This window comes from Coregonus clupeaformis, chromosome 34 (genome assembly GCF_020615455.1).
Source record: "Coregonus clupeaformis isolate EN_2021a chromosome 34, ASM2061545v1, whole genome shotgun sequence".
NCBI lineage: Eukaryota > Metazoa > Chordata > Actinopteri > Salmoniformes > Salmonidae > Coregonus > Coregonus clupeaformis.
In genome coordinates, this window is record NC_059225.1 from 35,110,337 (window position 1) to 35,131,282 (window position 20,946).

The following is a 20,946-nucleotide window of genomic DNA, read 5'->3' on the forward strand; positions in this document are numbered from 1 at the left end:
CAAAATCATGGGCATTAATATGGAGTTGGTCCCCCCTTTGCTGCTATAACAGCCTCCACTCTTCTGGGAAGGCTTTGAATGTTGGAACATTGCTGCGGAGACTTGCTTCTATTCAGCCACAAGAGCATTAGTGAGGTCGGCCACTGATGTTGGGCGATTAGGCCTGGCTCGCAGTCGCGTTCCAATTAATACCAAAGGTGTTTGATGGGGTTGAGGTCAGGGTTCTGTGCAGGCCAGTCAAGTTCTTCCACACCAATCTCGACAAACCATTTCTGTATGGACCTCGTTTTGTGCACAGGGGCATTGTCATGCTGAAACAGGAAAGAGCCTTCCCCAAACTGTTGCCAGTAAGTTGGAAGCACAGAATCGTCTATAATGTAATTGTATGCTGTAGCGTTAAGATTTCCCTTCACTGGAACTAAGGAGCCTGAACCATGAAAAACAGCCCCAGACCATTATTCCTCGTCCACCAAACTTGCACAGTTGGCACTATGCATTGGGGCAGGCGGCGTTCTCCTCACATCCGCCAAACCCAGATTTGTCTGTTGGACTGTCAGATGGTGAAGCGTGATTCATCACTCCAGAGAACGCGTTTCCACTGCTCCAGAGTCCAATGGTGACGAGCTTTACACCACTCCAGCCGACTCTTGGCATTGCGCATGGTGATCTTAGGCTTGTGTGTGGCTGCTCTGCCATGGAAACCCATTTCATGAAGCTCCTGACGAACAGTTATTGTGCTAACGTTGCTTCCAGAGGCAGTTTGGAACTTGGTAGTGAGTGTTGCAACTGAGGACATACGATTTGTACGCGCTACGCGCTTCAGCACTCGGCGGTCCCGTTCTGTGAGCTTGTGTGGCCTACCACTTCACGGCTGAGCAGTTATTGCGCCTAGACATTTCCACTTCACAATAACATCATTTACAGTTGACTGGGGCAGCTCTAGCAGGGCAGAAATTTGACGAACTGACTTGTTGTAAAGGGGTCATCCTATGACGGTGCCACGTTGAAAGTCACTGAGCTCTTCAGTAAGGCCATTCTACTGCCATTGTTTGTCTGTGGAGATTGCATGGTGGTGTGCTCGATTTTATACACCTGTCAGCAAATAACCTGAAATAGCCAAATCCACTAATTTGAAGGAGTGTCCACATACTTTTGTATTTATAGTGTAGCTACACTGTAAACCCCAATGTGCTGTCATCACTCAAATCTGTTGTGGAAACTCGTTGCACTACCATATCAGAGGACAATTACTTGAAGTGATTTTGAAGTCATTACTCAAACCGAGTCACTGACTGTTTCGGAAATCTAGCTTGCTTACTACTTACTTAAACTGCATACTGTTTACTAATCGTACTACGTACTATTTAGCATGTACTGTTTAGTAAAAGGGTATGCAGTATGCCACAGCCGAAATGAATTACTTTTGGTGCGTTCAAGACAACTGGGAATTCTGAAACAAAAATAGCTCACCCACATAAAAAAATACTATAGTATACTATGGTATAAACGCTATAGTATTCACTGTAGTGTTTTTGCAAACTCTACTGTAGTATTTACTGTAGTATACTGTAGTACACTCTAGTATTTACAGTTAACTATAGTATAAATGTGGTATTAAAATAAAACATTTTATTTTTGCTGATTGTAGCATACTGTAGTATTTACTGTAGTGTTTTTGCGGACTGTAGTATACTGTAGTATTAACTATAGTGTTTTTGTTTTATTATCTTTGACATAGAAGTGCAGGCTTTCTCCTTGAGGAAACCTACTGGAGAAATACTAAAAGAGCAAATTTTCCATAACCGGTATGTTGTCTGAACAGATAGCTCATAGTTTCTCCTCTTTTCTATAATGTGTTTTTGCAGACTGTAGTGTTTTTGCGGACAATACTGTAGTATTTACTACAGTGTTTTTTTTCAGATAATACTGTATTATGTACTATAGTATTCTACAGTATACTAAAACATTCTATAGTAAGTCGAAACACGTTTTTTTCCTGTTGTCTTGAATGCAGCTACGGCTTCACCCAGTGTTGTTGTTTTGGGCTAACTTAGCTAAGTAGCTAGCATTTGGAATGTATTTGAAATAAACTTGAGTGTACCGTAGGCCTACACATGTATCAATTGAAGCTGAAAGAAATGGGAGATGAAGTAGAGGAATGCAGTGCTGAGGGCTCGTAATGAGGATGACTGGCTATTACTCTGAACTGTGTGTGGTGAGCTTTCTGGTGCCCAGAGCTGCTGAGGCATCACCCAAATGGGTGCTATACATTGTGAAAGAGAAGTCCAGTGGCTACACGACTCAGGCTGGTTCCAAGAGTAGCTATCCCTCTACAAGATCGTCACCAGACTCCATCTTAATCAACCATCTCCCTGACCACCTTCCTCTGATTAAGCCATGAACTGTTCCTTGCCATCTTTGGAGGATGCATGCACTCAAAGACTTGGCCTCTATTGGTTGATGTACTGCTTGTTTGTTTTTAGCTTTTGATGGCTTTGAGATTGTTGTGAAAAGCGCTACTGAAATGTAATCAATTATTATTATTATTATTATTATTATTATTATTATTATTATTATTTTTATACCAAATATGGTATATTTAGTTTCGTAGAGCAAAGAGCTCTGACGAAGGCCAAGAGGCCGACATGTAAGCTTCAATAAAAAATGTATACTAGTAAGAACAGTGTGCAGGTTTACTTTTTCTTTGAAGTTATCTAATTTTGACCATGCACCTGCAACAAGATAGCTCAGATGTGTGAGTACATTTTTGAATGTGCTGGTTAAGGATAGGAAATAGAGGGGAAAGTGCTGTTACTCTCAGAGAAAATAGGAGCTTTATTAGCCAAGTACGACACAGCAATAAATGTCAAGATAACATACAGTAGTGTACCGTGTATTTTTGCTTACGGTACTCCCACTTCTTTTTCACCCATGCATCTAACAGCTGCCCCTCCAGCTCACACTCCTTTACGTAGATCCTGAAAAAACAAAAGATGAAGTACAACAATAACCAAAACATGAGCAAAGTAGAGTTGTGTGAACTTTCTGTAGCTAGACTGCCACATACTTTATCAAATTTGAGTGCCAAGGTAAAACAGTAACGAGTGCAGCTTCCCATTACTTTCACCATAACAGGCTATATGCAATTAAACTAGCTAGCTAGCTAACTAGGCTAACTTTGAATATGAAGTTGTCCCTTACCAACAAGTAACCCTGTAGCTCACGTTACTGTTTGAACAGTTATAACTTCTATACCTACTAAAGCACGTAGCTAGCTAAATGCATGGCCGGCAGCAAATCTGTTTTCAAAGTGCCTTCAGAAAACCTTGACTTATTCCACATTTTGTTGTGTTACAGCCTGAATTCAAAATGGCAACAAAAAAAAAAACATCGACACACAATACCCCATGATGACAAATTGAAACATGTTTTTATTATTTTAATTCATTTTTTATGAAACATTACATTTACATAAGTATTCAAACCCCTGAGTCAATACATGTTAGAATCCCCTTTGACAGCGATTACAACTGTGAGTCTTTCTGGGTAAGTCTCTAAGATCTTTGTACACCTTGATTGTACAATATATATACATTATTCTTTAAAAAATTATTCAAGCTCCGTCACGTGGTCCTCTGTAGCTCAGCTGGTAGAGCACGGCGCTTGTAACGCCAAGGTAGTGGGTTCGATCCCCGGGACCACCCATACACAAAAAAATGTATGCACGCATGACTGTAAGTCGCTTTGGATAAAAGCGTCTGCTAAATGGCATATTATTATTATTAAGTTGGTTGTTGATCATTGCTAGACAGCGATTTTCAAGTCTTGCCAAAGATTCCCAAGCCGATTTAAGTCAAAACTGTAACTAGGCCAATCAGGAATATTCAATGTCGTCTTGGTAAGCAACTCCAGAGTATATTTGGCCTTTTGTTTTAGGTTATTGTCCTGCTGAAAGGTGAATTAATCTCCCAGTGTCTGGTGGAAAGCAGACTGAACCAGGTTTCCCTCTAGGAATTTGCCTGTGCTTAGGTCCATTCCATGTATTTTTTTATCCTGAAAGACTCCCCATTCTTTAACAATTACAAGCATACCCATAACATGATGAAGTCACCACTATGCTTGAAAATATGGAGAGTGGTACTTTGTAATGTGTTGTATTGGATTTGCCCCAAACATAACACTTTGTATTCAGAACAAAAAGTTAATTGCTTTGCCACATTTTTTGCAGAATTGCTTTAGTGCCTTGTTGCGAACAGGATGCATGTTTTGGAATATTTTTATTCTGTACAGGCTTCCTTCTTTTCACTCCGTCAATTAGGTTAGTATTGTGCAGTAAGTACAATGCTGTTGATCCAGCCTCAGTTTTCTCCTACCACAGCCATTAAACTTTGTAACTGTTTTAAAGTCACCATTGGCCTCATGGTGAAATCCCTGAGCGGTTTCCTTCCTCTCTAGCAACTGAGCTAGGAAGGACGCCTGAATCTTTGTAGTGACTGGGTTTATACACCATCCAAAGTGTAATTTAGAACTTCACCATGCTCAAAGGGATATTCAATGTCTACTTTTATTTTGATCCATCTACCAATCGGTGCCCTTCTTTGCGAGGCAGTAGAAAACCTCCCTGGTCTTTGCCCAAACAAAATAAACTAGTCAATTTCACATACATGGAACTTTAAAATGTCTTGTTTACATCACTTACTTAAAAAACATAATACATGTTTAGTAATAAAAAATAACAACAGTTGTTGTACTTATTAAATTAATGTCAACAATTACTTACCTCTGCTTAAAGAAATTATCATTTATATGTGATATTACCCCCCAAAATGTGGGTATTGTTTGAACTCAAACCAATCAAATGTTGAGAAAGAGCTAAACATTTTAGTACCTAGTTGTCCTGACAGCTTTTTAGTTAGAACTACTTATAAAGTTCATGCTCAATAAACAATACATGTTTTTGTCAAAAGTTTACAATCAAGTTGTTTAAACCTGCTGTGATAAAGTTGTACTTACTTAAAAAGTTATCATTTGTTATCATAACTTTAAAAAACATAGTTGATGTGACTTCTCATTTAGTTTTGAGTCAGTACCACATAAACATTTTAAGTAATAAAGACTTTTCATTGACTTTCAGTTCAACTTACTAGAAGTAAAAAAAATGCTGTGGGATTTACATTGTAGGTACTCTGAGGGTTAGTGTGTTTGTGTGAGTATTTGTCATATCACTGCAAAGCACCATTCTGAGCCCTAATGACATGGATTGTTGTTCTACTCAGTATTGTCTAGGCACATCTCCTATTGTAATGATGTAGTGACAAAATCTCCATTAAAAAAATTAATGGGGGGAAGAATTGATGGTCTCCCTTTATGATGGCGTGTCGGGATGATAATTTAGGGATCGGGACAGATTGTGCCGACACAACATTATGGCAGTTTACATCATTATGCATTTAATTTTGCGAGAAACCATCTGTTGTGCCCCAATGCCATTTCCCTGGCTCTTCGCTGACTTGGCTTGATGCAGAGAGATGGCCCATAAGAGTCACTGCAATCACACCTTACTGTCACCGATGGGCAATAACTTCAAGGAATGACCGGCCATTCACACCCAATAGGGAAACCATCAGCACTATAATATGTCATTTTTCATCATCTGTGTACAGTATAACAGTGCTGATTGTTGCTGCAGCAACGGAGGATGAGCCAATCCCCTGTGGACAGTACATCTATAAAAAAAAAAGATTGTAAACAACGGAGACATTAAATCAGGAGTATAATACGATTAAAAGCACAAACATTTGGTAACAGCCACAGGACGTTTTAAGTCCCTGATTGAAAAAGCAGATCTAGTGCTGTAGTAAATGAATCTGAGGAAGTATGTATGGGGTAGTAGAACGTTCAAATGGAGGTTAAAGCGTAAGAAACTTGGTTGTAATGGTGCTTTAAGGTGCTTTAGTCTCAATATCTCCATCAAAACTAATTTAACAAGCCGTGCACGGCCGCATGCACAGCATCCCCCCTGTTCATCTTGGTGGTCCCTTAATAGCTGTCATGTCAACGATTCCTTCTCTCCTCCTAAGCTTTTCTTTTGTACTGTCGAGTCTGTGTCAAGAGCTCCATCACACCGGGGCTGCTCACTCGGCTTGGCCTTGGCACGGCCCCTGGGATTTCTGTGCACCCACAAGAGCCCCTGCCTCGTGCATATCCAGTAAGCTTGCGGAAAATTACAAACACACAAAAGGTCACAGTGAAGCCGAGCCAGTCTCCCACAGAGCCCATCTGATCCGAGGCGAAACACAGCAACTACCACCCTCTGTGTGCCTCCGTGTGGGGCTGCTACTATTTCAATATTTATTTAAACAAATAGGATTACGGTTATGGGTCTGTGGTGGATTGATTGTGACGAGGGATGAGGAGAGGACCCAGGTAAAAAACTGCCTGGCTGGCTGGCTGCTGCTGCGGTGGCCCGTGTGGCTGAATCTGAGCCACTCTATTGTGTCAAATGCACGGTTGATCTCTCGTTTTTTGACCTGAACTGTACCACAGCGCCTACTCCATCTCCACTCCCTCCTCCCCAGTTTTACTGGACAGTGGAGCGTCAACTGTGTTGACATATGCCATCAATTCAAAGGCTGCATTCCCTGTCTGCACAGATGATGATGATGGGAAATGCATTGGTTGGTTTGCCTCTTGTGTCGTTGGGGAAATCGTACAACACTGATGAGAAGCTTCAATAGACTAGATATCTTAGCCTTCTGGGGCACATTAATACATATTTCTTACTTGACAATAGAAATTGCATCCTTAAATTAAAATGGGTTGGAATGTATCTTGAAACAGGTGCACTTGTATTGATGGTGCCCATATTAGAATAGCCTCTTAAAAATCTCAGCAGGATTGATTCTGTCCTAATATGGACATCGTACAAGTGCACCTGTCTGACTGATGCTTACAATACTTTGCAACTCTTCCCTCCCCCGTGGCATGGCAATATCTATCTAGCAGTGATTTTCATCTACTTGCCAGTGGAAGTCTAAACAGTCAGAGTAAAATGAAGGAAACGTGACATCGCAGGGTTCTTCCAGGTCTAGACGGATTGGTTGGAGCAGGATATGTTTTAAAGCAATGGGTGAAAGAAGAACGTCAGATAGAGTCAAGATTGCAAGCAGAGAAACATGAGTAGTTCTGTAATAGTAGTTCTGAAACCTTTTTTGGGGGAAAACATGTTTAATTGGGTGCTTTTATCAATGTCAATCAAACAAGAGATAGCAGTCAATGATTTGCACAGCAACAAAACATGAGCAAGAAGGGGGGATTGATACAGCAGTCAGTTCAAGATACAACAATTGAGAGATAATATTACATGAGGGGTACCTAACAAAGGTCTTTGATGGTGGATATGGCATTTGACCAGCCCACTCAAGTTTTTGTAGCCACACCATGCAGCTTAGCTGTGGATTTCTCTAGAATAAGAATGTCAAAAAAGAAATTTTTCAAGGAAGATTTTAAATAAGTATTTGAATCAAACCACTTTTTTAGAATTTTCTTTTTTTGGCAGCAGTTAGGGCACGTATTAACAATTTCAATTTCATCGAATCCAATAAAATGTCACAAATATTTCCTTGTAGAAACTGACCAGGTGACATAGGTACATTTACCTCTATCAATGTGTGAATAAGGTATTATGTCCAGAGGTCAGAGACCACTGGGCATTCCCAAAACATATGTACATGTAGGTCCCAACTGAACCAAGAGTGCAACCGTTGCAGAGATTGTCATCAGAGAGTTTCATCTGGAAGCAGCGATATGGTGTACAGTATAATAGCATGTAAAATGAATTAACTGGTGAGATATGTTTTTTGATGATGAGAAAACATTGTTCCATATCACCTTCCAGTACAACTGTTCTCCAAAACCTAGGAGTTCTCTGTTCCAGATGGAAGTGACAGCAGGTGCAATCTTGTCGGTCAAGTTTGGAGTAGAGAGTGCAGACCAGGCCAACAGAATTAAGAGTATTCAAAAGAGTCTTAACCAGGGGATGGCTGTCAATAAGGGAACACCGTAGGATTTTATAGCTGAGCGGAGCCCCCCCTGAATTGTCAAAGATGTCACTGAGGGTGAAATATTTATACGAGACCATTGAGGGAAAACAAAGGGGTTTGAGCCTGATAAGATTAGGTTATTGTTTCATAATGGTGAATGGCTGTGAAAAGGGGATGAGATCATGAGATGTCTATTGGCCTGTCTCTACACTTCAACTGCATTAGCAATTATTGGACCCATTCGGAGACATATACTATAGATTTTTGTTTACAGCCAGAGAATAAGCGGTCTAGTAGCCTAATGGGCTTTATTAAAGACTCTCTGATGGGACGCCATGCATCTTGATTAGTGGGATCTAGACAGATTTTCAGGAATCTCAAATGGAAAGAAAGTATTATAATTTAAAGTTAGGTAGAGCCAGTCAACCAAATGGTCTGGGGCGCTGCATTAGTAAAGCGTATTCTGGGTTGTTTGTCTTTCCAGATGCAAGTCCTGCAAATGCATCAATTTCTTTCAAATATTGAAGAGGGGTTGAAATGGGAAGCATAGAAAATAAATATAAAACAAACATCTTAATCACTGAAATTCTACCCAATAGCAGCTGAGTAATTACAATTGAAGTCGGAGGTTTACATACACTTAAGTTGGAGTCATTAAAACCACTCCACAAATTTCTTGTTAACAAACTATAGTTTTGGGAAGTCGGTTAGGACATCTACTTTGTGCATGACACAAGTAATTCTTCCAACAATTGTTTACAGACAGATTATTTCACTTATAATTCACTGTATCACAATTCCAGTGGGTCAGAAGTTTACATACACTAAGTTGACTGTACCCCCCCAACAAAAGAAAAGAAAAAGTGGACGGTACCTTTAAACAGCTTGGAAAATTCAAGAAAATTATGTCATGGCTTTAGAAGCTTCTGATAGGCTAATTTACATAATTTGAGTCAATTGGAGGTGTACCTGTGGATATATGTCAAGGCCTACCTTCAAACTCAGTGCCTCTTTGCTTGACATCATGGGAAAATCCAAAGAAATCAGCCAAGACCTCAGAAAAACAACTGTAGACCTCCATAATTCTGGTTCATCCTTGGGAGCAATTTCCAAACGCCTGGAGGTACCACGTTCATCTGTACAAACAATAGTACGCAAGTATAAACACCATGGGACCACGCAGCCATCATACCGCTCAGGAAGGAGACGCGTTCTGAACGTACTTTGGTGCCAAAGGTGCAAATCAATCCCAGAACAACAGCAAATGACCTTGTGAAGATGCTGGAGGAAACAGGTACAAAAGTATCTATATCCACAGTAAAACGAGACCTATATCAACATAACCTGAAAGACCAGAAACCACAGCTCCAAAACTGCCATAAAAAAGCCAGACTACGGTTTGCAACTGCACATGGGGACAAAGATCGTACTTTTTGAGAAATGTCCTCTGGTCTAATGACACCAAAATAGAACTGTTTGGCCATAATGACCATCGTTATGTTTGGAGGAAAACGGGGGAAGCTTGCAAGTCGAAGAACACCATCCCAACTGTGAAGCACGAGGGTGGCAGCATCATGCTGTGGGGTTGCTTTGCTGCAGGAGGGTCTGGTGCACTTCACAAAATAGATGGCACCATGACGAAGGAAAATGATGTGGATATTTTGAAGCAACACCTCAAGACATCAGTCAGGAAGTTAAAGCTTGGTCGCAAATGGGTCTTCCAAATCGACAATGACCCCAAGCATACTTCCAAAGTTGGGAATGTGATGAAATAAATAAAAGCTGAAATAAATCTGACATTTCACATTCTTAAAATAAAGTGGTGATCCTAACTGACCTAAGACAGGGAATTTTTTCTAGGATTAAATTTCAGGAATTGTGAAAATCTGAGTTTAAATGTATTTGGCTAAGGTGTATGTAAACTTCAGACTTCAACTGTATCTAAAATCATTACACTGGAAAACCAAGTGTTTAGGATCTTTTCACATAACTAAACACTTTTCTGTAAGACTTTTAAAACGCGTCACAGTGTTTAGATTGTAAACACCAGAACATATTTATTCGCTGTAACACTTTTTAAACACATTAGCACGTTTATTCAGCACAAGGCGTTTAGGTTTGAAACACTAAACACTGGGGGTGTTGTTTTAACACTGTTGGGTGTAAAGCTGTATTTGTATCTTTCCCAGCATGCCTTTCATGTGATTGTGAGAGATACCCACCCATGACTGTGTTTATTAGTGACAGAGACATGGTTGTTGCATTCAATTGTAATAGGGAAATGAAGCTTCCTGAAGCATTGAGGTTTTCAAGCCAATTGTGTTCATTGCTTTGAGCAGCACAGTGTACACTAGTGGCACCTGCTGGTCAAAATAATTTAGAGCAGCCAAATTATTACAGATGAGGTCCCACACCCTGTAGCGCGTGTGCAGCGTAGCGTTTTAATGTATTCGACGAAACAAAGTTTCGGACATCATTGATCACGTGCTTCCGATAAAGTGATACAGGAGATGCGATGCAGAGTAGGTGAACGGATGATCTCTGCATGTGTGGTTCCCACCGTGAAGCATGGAGGAGGAGGTGTGATGGTGTGGGGGTGCTTTGCTGATGACACTGTCAGTGATTTATTTCGAATTCAAGGCACACTTAACCAGCATGGCTACCACAGCATTTTGCAGCGATACCCCATCCCATCTGGTTTGGGCTTAGTGGGACTATCATTTGTTTTTCAACAGGACAATGACACAACACACCTCCAGGCTGTGTAAGGGCTATTTGACCAAGAAGGAGAGTGATGGAGTGCAGCATCAGATGACCTGGCCTCCACAATCCCCCGACCCCAACCCAATTGAGATGGTTTGGGATGAGTTGGACCGCAGAGTGAAGGAAAAGCAGCCAACAAGTGCTCAGCATATGTGGGAACTCCTTCAAGACTGTTGGAAAAGTATTCCAGATGAAGCTGGATGAGAGAATGCCAAAAGTGTGCAAAGCTGTCATCAAGGCAAAGGGTGGCTACTTTGAAGAATATATTTTGATTTGTATAACACAATTTTGGTTACTACATGATTCCATATGTTTATTTCATAGTTTTGATGTCTTCACTATTATTCTACAATGTAGAAAATAGTACAAATAAATAAAAATCCTTGAATGAGTAGGTGTGTCCAAACTTTTGACTGGTACTATATGTGTGAAATTTGTTTTGATTTAGAATGAACCATTATCATGCACCTGTCTCGTAACAGGGGCAGCGGAAAAAAAACATGTCATCTATGCACTTAAATAGCGAATGGAGGATGCTTTTCCTGTGGTTTATTTTCATGCCAGACAGGTAGGCTATACTCCTGTTGTAAAGATAATTTATGTGCTTAATATTAGGAAAGTTGAGAAATAAATATAGTAGGCGTAGTCTAAAGAAAGCTGATGGGATCCTCCTCTTTTTAGTAGAGGCCATCACTCTGTTTTCTCGTGCAATTGCATAGCCTATAGAAATGTTGTGCAACATGAGCTCATGTGTTACAGGAGGGGGTCACAGTTCCGGAGCGACCCACTAGGTGTCATCCTAGTGGAGACTTATTTGCTCCGACTTTCTTTTATCGTGATAAGTCCGTTATTTTGTATTTTGGCTTCGGGACCACCAGTAAAGATCTTTGTTTCACCATCTCTGCCTACTGCCTACTGTATATCCTGCACCGCACACAAGGAGCTATGCTGAACCAACACGACCGCAGCCTGCAGCAGATCATCGAGAATCTCCGCCAGCTGACGATCGCCATGCAGAGCCTGGTGGACACACGACCAGCCGCGGCAGCCGGTGGAGCGGAAGCCGCGGCTACGGCATCTCCAGTCTCGCCTGCGACATCGCTCACCTGCGGCGTGCTCCGACTCCTACCACTTCCGGAGAGGTATGACGGACGTCTAGAGGGCTGCAGGGAATTCCTCATACAGTGTTCCCTGGTATTCAGCCTACAATCTTCCTCCTTCCCAACGGAGCACGGTCAGGTGGTCTACATCATCACTCTGTTGACAGGTCGGGCACTTTCCTGGGCTACCGCAGAGTGGGCGTGCCAAACTCAGGCGTGCTCCGACTCCTACCAATTCACCCGGGAGCTACGCAAGGTGTTCGACACCTCTCGCGTGGTGTCGGGGCACGAGGCCAGGAGGCGGCTCATGGCCTGTCGGCAGGGTGATCGTTCGGTGGCGGACTACTCCATGGAGTTCCAGACCCGGGCTCGAGAGGCAGAATGGGAGGAGGCTGCCCTGGTCGTCCTTTACGTGCAGGGGCTTTCAGAGGGGATGAAGGACGAACTCTCCTTCAGGGAGCTGCCTGAGTGACTGGACGGCCTCGTCAAACTCTCGGTGCGGGTAGACAATCTGTGTCGGCTTTCAGGCGATTCAGCGAGGAGATGCCTCAGGAGGACACAATGCAGCTGGGGGCAGCGCGCTAGACCAGGATGGAGAGGCAGAAGCATCTGCGCCAGGGACGTTGCCTGTACTGCGGCCAGGCAGGTCACCACTGCGACTCATGCCCGGAGAAGCCGGGAAACGGGAGTATCAGGAGGGGTGCTAGCGAGCCGGAATCGAAACCCCAACTCCAGAGACTCCCAGACTTTTCTCCCCGTCAGGGCACATGCACTGGTGGATTCTGGGGCGGTGGGAAACCTGATGGACGCGGGGCTGGCCCAAGGGTGGAGCGTTCCGTTACTCTCCCTCTCCGAGCCGGTTCCGGTCATTAGCCTGGACGGCTGGCCGTTGGGGTCGGGGTTCATCACCCGGCGCACTGTCCCCGTGCATGTCTGGGTAGCGGAGGGGCTATGGTAGGATTTCCAGTTTTTCATTGTGGACTCTCCAGAGTGTCCCCTCACCCTCGGGCACCCCTGGCTGGTCGCCCACAAACCCCGGATAGACTGGTCCACGGGGAGGCTCATCCTGGAGGGAGGCTCCACCCCCGTCCTGTTCCGGTCTCCACCGACCACTCATCAGCCCAAACCACCGTCCCAGACTCCCTACCAGTCCTCACCTCTTCCCCAGGACCCGCACTCCGAATGGCCTACCGCCCAAGCGGTGGTTTCCACCAGGAGGACGGCGGCTATAGACTCTGTCACCGGCCCTGACCTGGCAGGCATTCCCTGGGAGTATTAGGATCTGGGGGAGGTGTTTAGTAAGAGGCGTGCCAAGGGCCTACCTCCTCACAGGCCACACAACTGCGCTATCGATCTCCTGCCGGGCGCAATGCCCACAAGAGGGCGATTTTCCTTGTCCCGGCCAGAGACGCTGGCCATGAGGGAGTATATCGATGAGGGCCACATCTGTCCCTCTACCTCACCCGCGGGCGCGGGCTTCTTCTTCGTGGGGAAAAAGGACGGTGGGCAGAGGCCGTGCATTTATTACCGGGCGCTCAACGATATCACGGTTAAGAACCGCTATCAACTCCCCCTGATGACGACGGCATTCAAGTCTTTGCAGGGAGGCCGGGTCTTCACCAAGTTGGATTTACGCAATGCCTACAACTTGGTGAGGATTCGGGAGGGGGACGAGTGGAAGGCGGCTCTTAACACACCCAGTGGGCATTACGAGTCATGCTGTTCGGTCTAGCCAACGCGCCTGCGGTGTTCCAGGCATTGGTCAATGACGTGCTCCGGGACCTCCTCGACTATAGTGTCTTCGTGTATTTGGATGACATCCTAATATTCTCAAAGAACGTGAGTGAACACCAGGAGCACGAACGGCAGGTCCTCCAACGCCTTCTCCGTCACCAGCTCTACGTCAAGGCGGAGAAGTGCGTGCTCCACACAGAGACAGTCTCCTTCTTGGGGTTCATCGCCACCCAGGGGGACCTACGGATGGACCCAGCCAAGGTCAGCGCGGTACTGGATTGACCCCAGCCCTCATCCCTCAAGTAACTACAGCGGTTTTTAGGGTTCGCTAATTTTTATAAGAGATTTATTCGCAATTTTAGCTCCCTAGCCGCTCCCCTGACAGCCCTCAACCAGACAAGCGTGCGCTCCTTCGCCTGGACCCCGGAAGCGGGGAACGCATTTGATGCGCTTAAGCTGTGCTTTACATCGGCCCCAGTCCTAGGGCATCCTGATCCGTCCCTGCCGTTCGGAATTACGGCATGGGGAACCGTGAGTTGCTAGCGGTCTAGCTCCCACTGGGGGAGTGGAGGCATTGGCTAGAGGGGGCCACCCATCCATTCGTTGTATGGACGGACCATAAGAACTTAGCCTACATTCAGGGGGCCAAGAGGCTCAACTCACACCAGGCCAGGTGGGAGTTGTTCCTCACCAGGTTCCGGTTCACCATCTCATACCGTATGGAGTTGAAGAACACCCAGCCTGATGCGCTCTCCCGGCAGTTTGACCCCGTGGACCTGGTGGAGAGGGACGACCCCATTGTCCCCAACGCCCTGATTGCTGCACCAGTTTCATGGGGAATCGATAGGCTGGTCAGAGCAGCGCTATGTCGGGAGCCCGATCCGGGCGGAGGTACATCGGGGAGGATGTACGTACCCAAGGCTGCGCACTCGCGACTGCTTCAGTGGGCGCACGCGTCCGACATCACCAGCTATCCGGGGTCGCCAGGACGTTGGAGTTCCTGCGTAGGAGGTTCTGGTGGCCATCGGCTGAGGGGGATACGCGCGCCTTCATGGCTGCTTGCCCAGTGTGTGCGCTCACAAAGAGCTCACGACAGCCCGCGGCAGTGCTGCTCCGACCCCCAAGCGTCCCTGTTCCCACATCTCTCTGCATTTCATTTCCGCACTACCCCACTCTGATGGATACACAGTCATCCTGGTCGTTGTGGACCGGTTCTCGAAGGCTGCCCATTTCATTCCCCTTCTCAAACTCCCGTCGGCCTGGGTGACGACTAAGTTGGTGGTGCAGCACGTTTTCCGGGTCCACAGCCTTCCCCAAGATGTGGTGTCAGATCGGGGCCCTCAGTTCGCCTCCAGGTTCTGGAAGGCGTTCGCCACCTGCCTCGGCGTCTCCGTCAGCTTGTCTTCTGGCTTCCATCCCCAGTCGAACGAGCAGACGGAACGCGTCAACCAGGATCTGGAGGGGGTGCTGAGGTGCTATGCCTCCAGCAACCCAGCTACGTGGAGTCAACGACTGGCATGGGCGGAGTACACCCACAACCCCCTTTCTGCTCCTCCACCAGCCTGTCCCCCTTCCAGTGCCAATATGGGTACCAACCCCCCCTATTCCCTGAGCAAGAGGATGAGGCGGCTGCCCCGTCAGTCCAGGCCCACATCAGTCGCTGTCGCCACACCTGGAGGCAGGTACGGGCGGCGCTTAAGCGGCCCTCAGTCAGGTCTCAACATCAGGCCAACCACAGGCGTCGCCCGGCCCCGGTTTTTCGCCTGGGACAGAGAGTGTGGCTCTCCACGCAGGCTCTTCCCCTCCGCTTGGAGTCCGGATGCTGTCCCCCCGGTTCGTCGGGCCATTCAGAGTGGTCCGGCGAGTCAACCCAGTGGCCTACCGCCTGCAATTTCCCCCCTCCATGCGGGTGCATCCCACATTCCATGTGTCCCTCCTCAACCCCATCGCCACCTGTCCCCTGGCTCCCCCTCCTTGTCCTGTTCCTCCGCTGCTCCTCGTCGGAGGACAGCCGGCTTTTACTGGACTAATCAGTATCCTATTGGTGTCACCTGCGTCTACCTGTTCACCTGTGTATTTATGCCCTCACTTCCCTTGCTCAGTTTTCTCTGTTAGTTTCTCTATGTCCAGCAGTACTACTCAGTGTCTGATCGGAGACCTATGTACAGGTACTTGAGAAGTGTTCTCCCTGTTTCGTTATTTGTTTCAGTCGTAGGTAGTACTTCGTATTTTGGCTGTCAGCCGGTTTTTGGAGACTTTTATCATGGTAAGTCCGTTATTTTGTATTTTGGCTTTGGGACCAGCAGTAAAGATCCTTGTTTCACCATCTCTGCCTACTGCCTACTGTATATCCTGCACCGCACCTAGGTCACACCTCACACCAATCCTTACACTCATGGGCTCTCATACATTTGCATTGATGTCAGAGTGATTAAATAATAATAATAATAACATGCCATTTAGCAGACGCTTTTATCCAAAGCGACTTACAGTCATGCGTGCATACATTTTTGTGTATGGGTGGTCCCGGGGATCGAACCCACTACCTTGGCGTTACAAGCGCCGTGCTCTACCAGCTGAGCTACAGAGGACCACATTAAAGGGACAATAGAGTGCTGAGTACTAGGCAGTTAGCAAGTTTGGTAGGCTACTAATGACCATCAACAGCATCAGAGCTTGGAGAAGCCTAATTACCGTGACTAAACGGTCACGTGGAATTTGACTGCCTTCATGACTCGTGACCGCCGGTGTGGCAGTAATACAGTCACCGCAAAAGCCCTTGTTAAGTTATTATTTACACTGTGGATGGTGTATCAATACACCCAGTCATTACAAAGATACTGGTATCTTTCCAACTCAGTTGACGGAGAGGAAGGAAACCGCTCAGGGATTTCACCATGAGGCCAATGGTGACCGTAAAACATTTTCAGAGTTTAATGACTGTGATAAGAGAAAACTGAGGATGGATCAACAACATTGTAATTACTTCACAATACTAACCTAATAGACAGAGTGAAAAGAAGGAAGCCTGTACATACTAAAAATATTCCAAAACATGCATCCAACAAGGCACTTGTTGGATGCATACTGGAAAGATTTGGCAAAGCAATTAACTTTTTGTCCTGAATATAAAGTGTTATTTTTGGGGCTAATCCAATACAACACATTACTAACCATCACTCTCCATATTTTCAAGCATAGTGGTGGCTATATCATGTTATGGGTATGCTTGTAATGGTTAAAGACTGTGGAGTTTTTCAGGGTAAAAAATAAATAGAATGGAACTAAACACATGCAAAATCCTAGAGGAAAACCTGGTTCAGTCTACTTTCCACCAGAAACTGGGAGATGAATTCACCTTTCAGCAGAACAATACCTAAAACACAAGGTCAAATCTACACTGGAGTTGCTTACCAAGAAGACTGTGAATGTTCCTGAGTGGCCGAGTTACAGTTTTGACTTAAATCTACTTGAAAATCTATGGCAAAACCTGAAAATGGTTGTCTAGCAATGATCAACCACCAATTTGACAGAGCTTGGAGAATTTTGAAAAGAATAATGGGCAAATGGTTGCACAATCCAGATGTGGAAAGCTCAGAGACTTACCCAGAAAGACTCACAGCTGCAATCGCTGCCAAAGGTGCTTCTACAAAGTATTATCTCAGAGGTGTGAATACATGTAAATTAAATATTTTTGTATTTAATTTTCAATACATTTTCAATAATTTCAAAAAACATGATTTCACTCTGACATTATGGGGTATTGTGTGTAGATGGGTGAGAAAAAAAAATAAATCAATTTTGATTTTAGGATGTAACACAACAAAATGTGGAATAAGTCAAGGGGTATGAATACTTTCTGAAGGCACTGTATATGATTTAAAAAAAAGTTGTCTGACAACCCGTTATCATCCTTCCAAAGGTCAGCTGTCTAGAACAAGGAATATTGCTACTTCTCCTTTTCAGTGTTCGATTAAGGAATCCCAACTTCGCTGCTCTCTTCTAGGTTAGACCATGTATATCCTATAAGGTATATTCTATAAGGAATACCTGGGATAGGATAAAGTAATCCTTCTACCCCCCAAAAAAAAAAAGTTAAGTGGTTGTCCCACTGGCTATCATAAGGTGAATGCACCAATTTGTAAGTCGCTGTGGATAAGAGCGTCTGCTAAATGATGAAAATGTAAATGTTAAATGTTAGCCACCACACCACTTTACTACTAATTCTGTGTCCTGCTTTGAACTTTGCACAATGACAGAAACATTCTCCAAGTATACACTACCACTGTGGGATGTAATTCGGTTCACTAGTACTTTGCGATTGAATTAGGAGATGCCCTTCAAAGTCATGCCAAACCCATGGATAAAAAGGACGTCTCTTCAGAGGAAAAGTTTCCCCTTTTTTTGCGAGAAACTTCAGAATTAATTAAAAATCACATCAGGAAATGTCAAGGGATATACTTCAAGGCTTAGGAAAGGCGAGCATTTTCTAGTGCGGCATCCTTCAGCGAGGACAAGCATGTCTATCATCATAATTCCATTTTTCATCAAAGTGCGTGTTTAATCTCGACGCTATCAGTAGGCTGCGTACCCATCTTTACAGGGAATCCACCGCCCTTATCACGCTCTCTTTCCCCATTGGTCTAGCACAAGTAATGTAATCTGGAAAAATTTGTGCATGCTGTGTGCATTCGGCACATCTGCATTACATTTACATTTTAGTCATTTAGCAGTCACTCTTACCCAGAGCGACTTACAGGAGCAATTAGGGTTAAGTGCCTTGCTTAAGGGCACATTGACAGATTCTTCACCTAGTCGGCTCAGGGATTAGAACCAGCGACCTTCCGGTTACTGGCACAACACTCTTATCCACTAAGCTACCTGCCGCCCTACCCATACCTGCAGTCAGTGAAATGCTTATTTTTGAAGTCTCATGTATTTTCAATACCTGGGTTGTAGGTCTTTCTGGTGGCAAGGGGGTAAAGTTAAGCAATACTTTTTTTTTTCAATTCAAAAGAGTTTACATTATTAATGACCCATTAAATATGAATGGTGATATATATCTCTTGGGCCATATGCAGCAGAGTGCCTAAGAAGAAGAATACTTTATTTCTTGAACAACATAAATATTAATTACAGAGCATTTACAGACCATTTTAAGGTCTGTAATCTCCATTTGATATTTTGGTGTTCACAAAGCATTGAAAATAGTGAGTAAATTAAAACCTGTTTGGCCACAAATGCCGAAACAAGAAGACAGTTCAAGCTAGTATAAATGAGAGGCAAACCAGAGTAAGCCTGAAGACATATTCTAGAGGAAAATCACGTCTGAGAAGCTGAAATTATATTGGTTAGGCTTCTCATTTGGGATTTATAGGGAATCCTCATATGGCTATTACACAGCAATAGGAAATCAATGAGGCATTTTGTTGCGAACTGTTGATGAACTTACTCTTCAGAGAATTAATACACAGCCGATTTTAATTAGGGTGAATAGCATTTAATAATTAATGTAACACGTTCATACGTCACAATGGCCTAGGGGAGAGGGACAGCCCAGCCAAGTGATGCAAGCTTGGTGCAGGGAGGGAGTAGTTCATGCTTTTTCATGCCAAAATCTGTTATGGTGGGCGTTGGACTCAGTCAGCTGTGCGTCACTGTTCATCTCTGTTTCAGTCCCATTTCAACAGAGGCCTGCCGCTTTCCCAGCATCAACCACCGCCGAAGCCGAGGAGGATGCAAAGAATCCAAATTTGCGATTTGGAAGCCGGCACATTTGAATGACATGAGCCTTGGAGAACACAGATTTCGGTCACACTTTATTTGGATAGTCCATCTGTAAATGCTTTACAGAAGGTCATACTATCAACAAACTACAGTATCTTTTGATAAGCAACTGCTTGCTAAGGTTACTGTTAGGGTTAGGTTTAGGTTTAGAATACAGTGGCTTGCGAAAGGACTCACCCCCCTTAGCATTTTTCCTATTTTGTTGCCTTACAACATGGAATTAAAATTGATTTTTATTCTTCTAGGCAAAACTGCTCCAGCTCCTTCAAGTTGGATGGGTTCCGCTGGTGTACAGCAATCTTTAAGTCATACCACAGATTCTCAATTGGATTGAGGTCTGGGCTTTGACTAGGCCATTCCAAGACATTTAAATGTTTCCCCTGAAACCACTCGAGTGTTGCTTTAGCAGTATGCTTAGGGTCATTGTCCTGCTGGAAGGTGAACCTCCGTCCCTGTCTCAAATCTCTGGAAGACTGAAACAGATTTCCCAAAATAATTTCACTGTATTTAGCGCCATCCATTATTCCTTCAATTCTGACCAGTTTCCCAGTCCCTGCCGATGAAAAACATGGATGGTGTTCTTGGGGTGATGAGAGGTGTTGGGTTTGCGCCAGACATAGGGTTTTCCTTGATGGCCAAAAAGCTAAATTTTAGTCTCATCTGACCAGAGTACCTTCTTCCATATGTTTGGGGAGTCTCCCACATGCCTTTTGGCGAACACCAAACGTGTTTGCTAATTTTTTCTTTAAGCAATGGCTTGTTTCTGGCCACTCTTCCGTAAAGCCCAGCTCTGTGGAGTGTACAGCTTAAAGTGGTCCTATGGACAGATACTCAAATTTCCGCTGTGGAGCTTTGCAGCTCCTTCAGGGTTATCTTTGGTCTCTTTGTTGCCTCTCTGATTAATGCCCTCCTTACCTGGTCCGTGAGTTTTGGTGGGTGGCCCTCTCTTGGCAGGTTTGTTGTGGTGCCATATTCTTTCCATTATTTTATAATGGATTTAATGGTGCACCATGGGATGGTCAAAGTTTCTGATATTTTTTTATAACCCAACCCTGATCTGTACTTCTCCACAACTTTGTCCCTGACCTGTTTGGAGAGCTCCTTGGTCTTCATGGTGCCGCTTGCTTGGTGGTGCCCCTTGCTTAGTTGTGTTGCAGACTCTGGGGTCTTTCAGAACATGTGTATATATACTGAGATCATGTGACACTTAGATTGCACACAGATGGACTTTATTTAACTAATTATGTGAGTTCTGAAGGTAATTGGTTGCATCAGATCTTATTTAAGGGCTTCATAGCAAAGGGGGTGAATTCTTTTTTTCATTTCACTTCACCGATTTGAACTATTTTGTGTATGTCCATTACATGAAATCCAAATAAAAATCAATTTAAATTACAGGTTGTAATGCGAAAAAATAGGAAAAACGCCATGGGGGATGAATACTTTTGCAAGGCACTGTAAGGGTTAGGGTAAGGGTTACATTTAGGATTGGAATAAGCAGCATACCACCCTGCATCTCA

General features: G+C 44.3%; 1 non-coding gene across 1 annotated transcript; it reads right to left on the reverse strand.

Moving 5' to 3' along the window:
- Positions 1–1,742: 1,742 nt before the first annotated feature.
- LOC121550140 lies at positions 1,743–1,797 on the reverse strand. The gene has a single exon (XR_005996920.1). It is a non-coding gene; the product is annotated as a U7 small nuclear RNA (small nuclear RNA).
- Between the last annotated feature and the right edge of the window lie 19,149 nt (positions 1,798–20,946).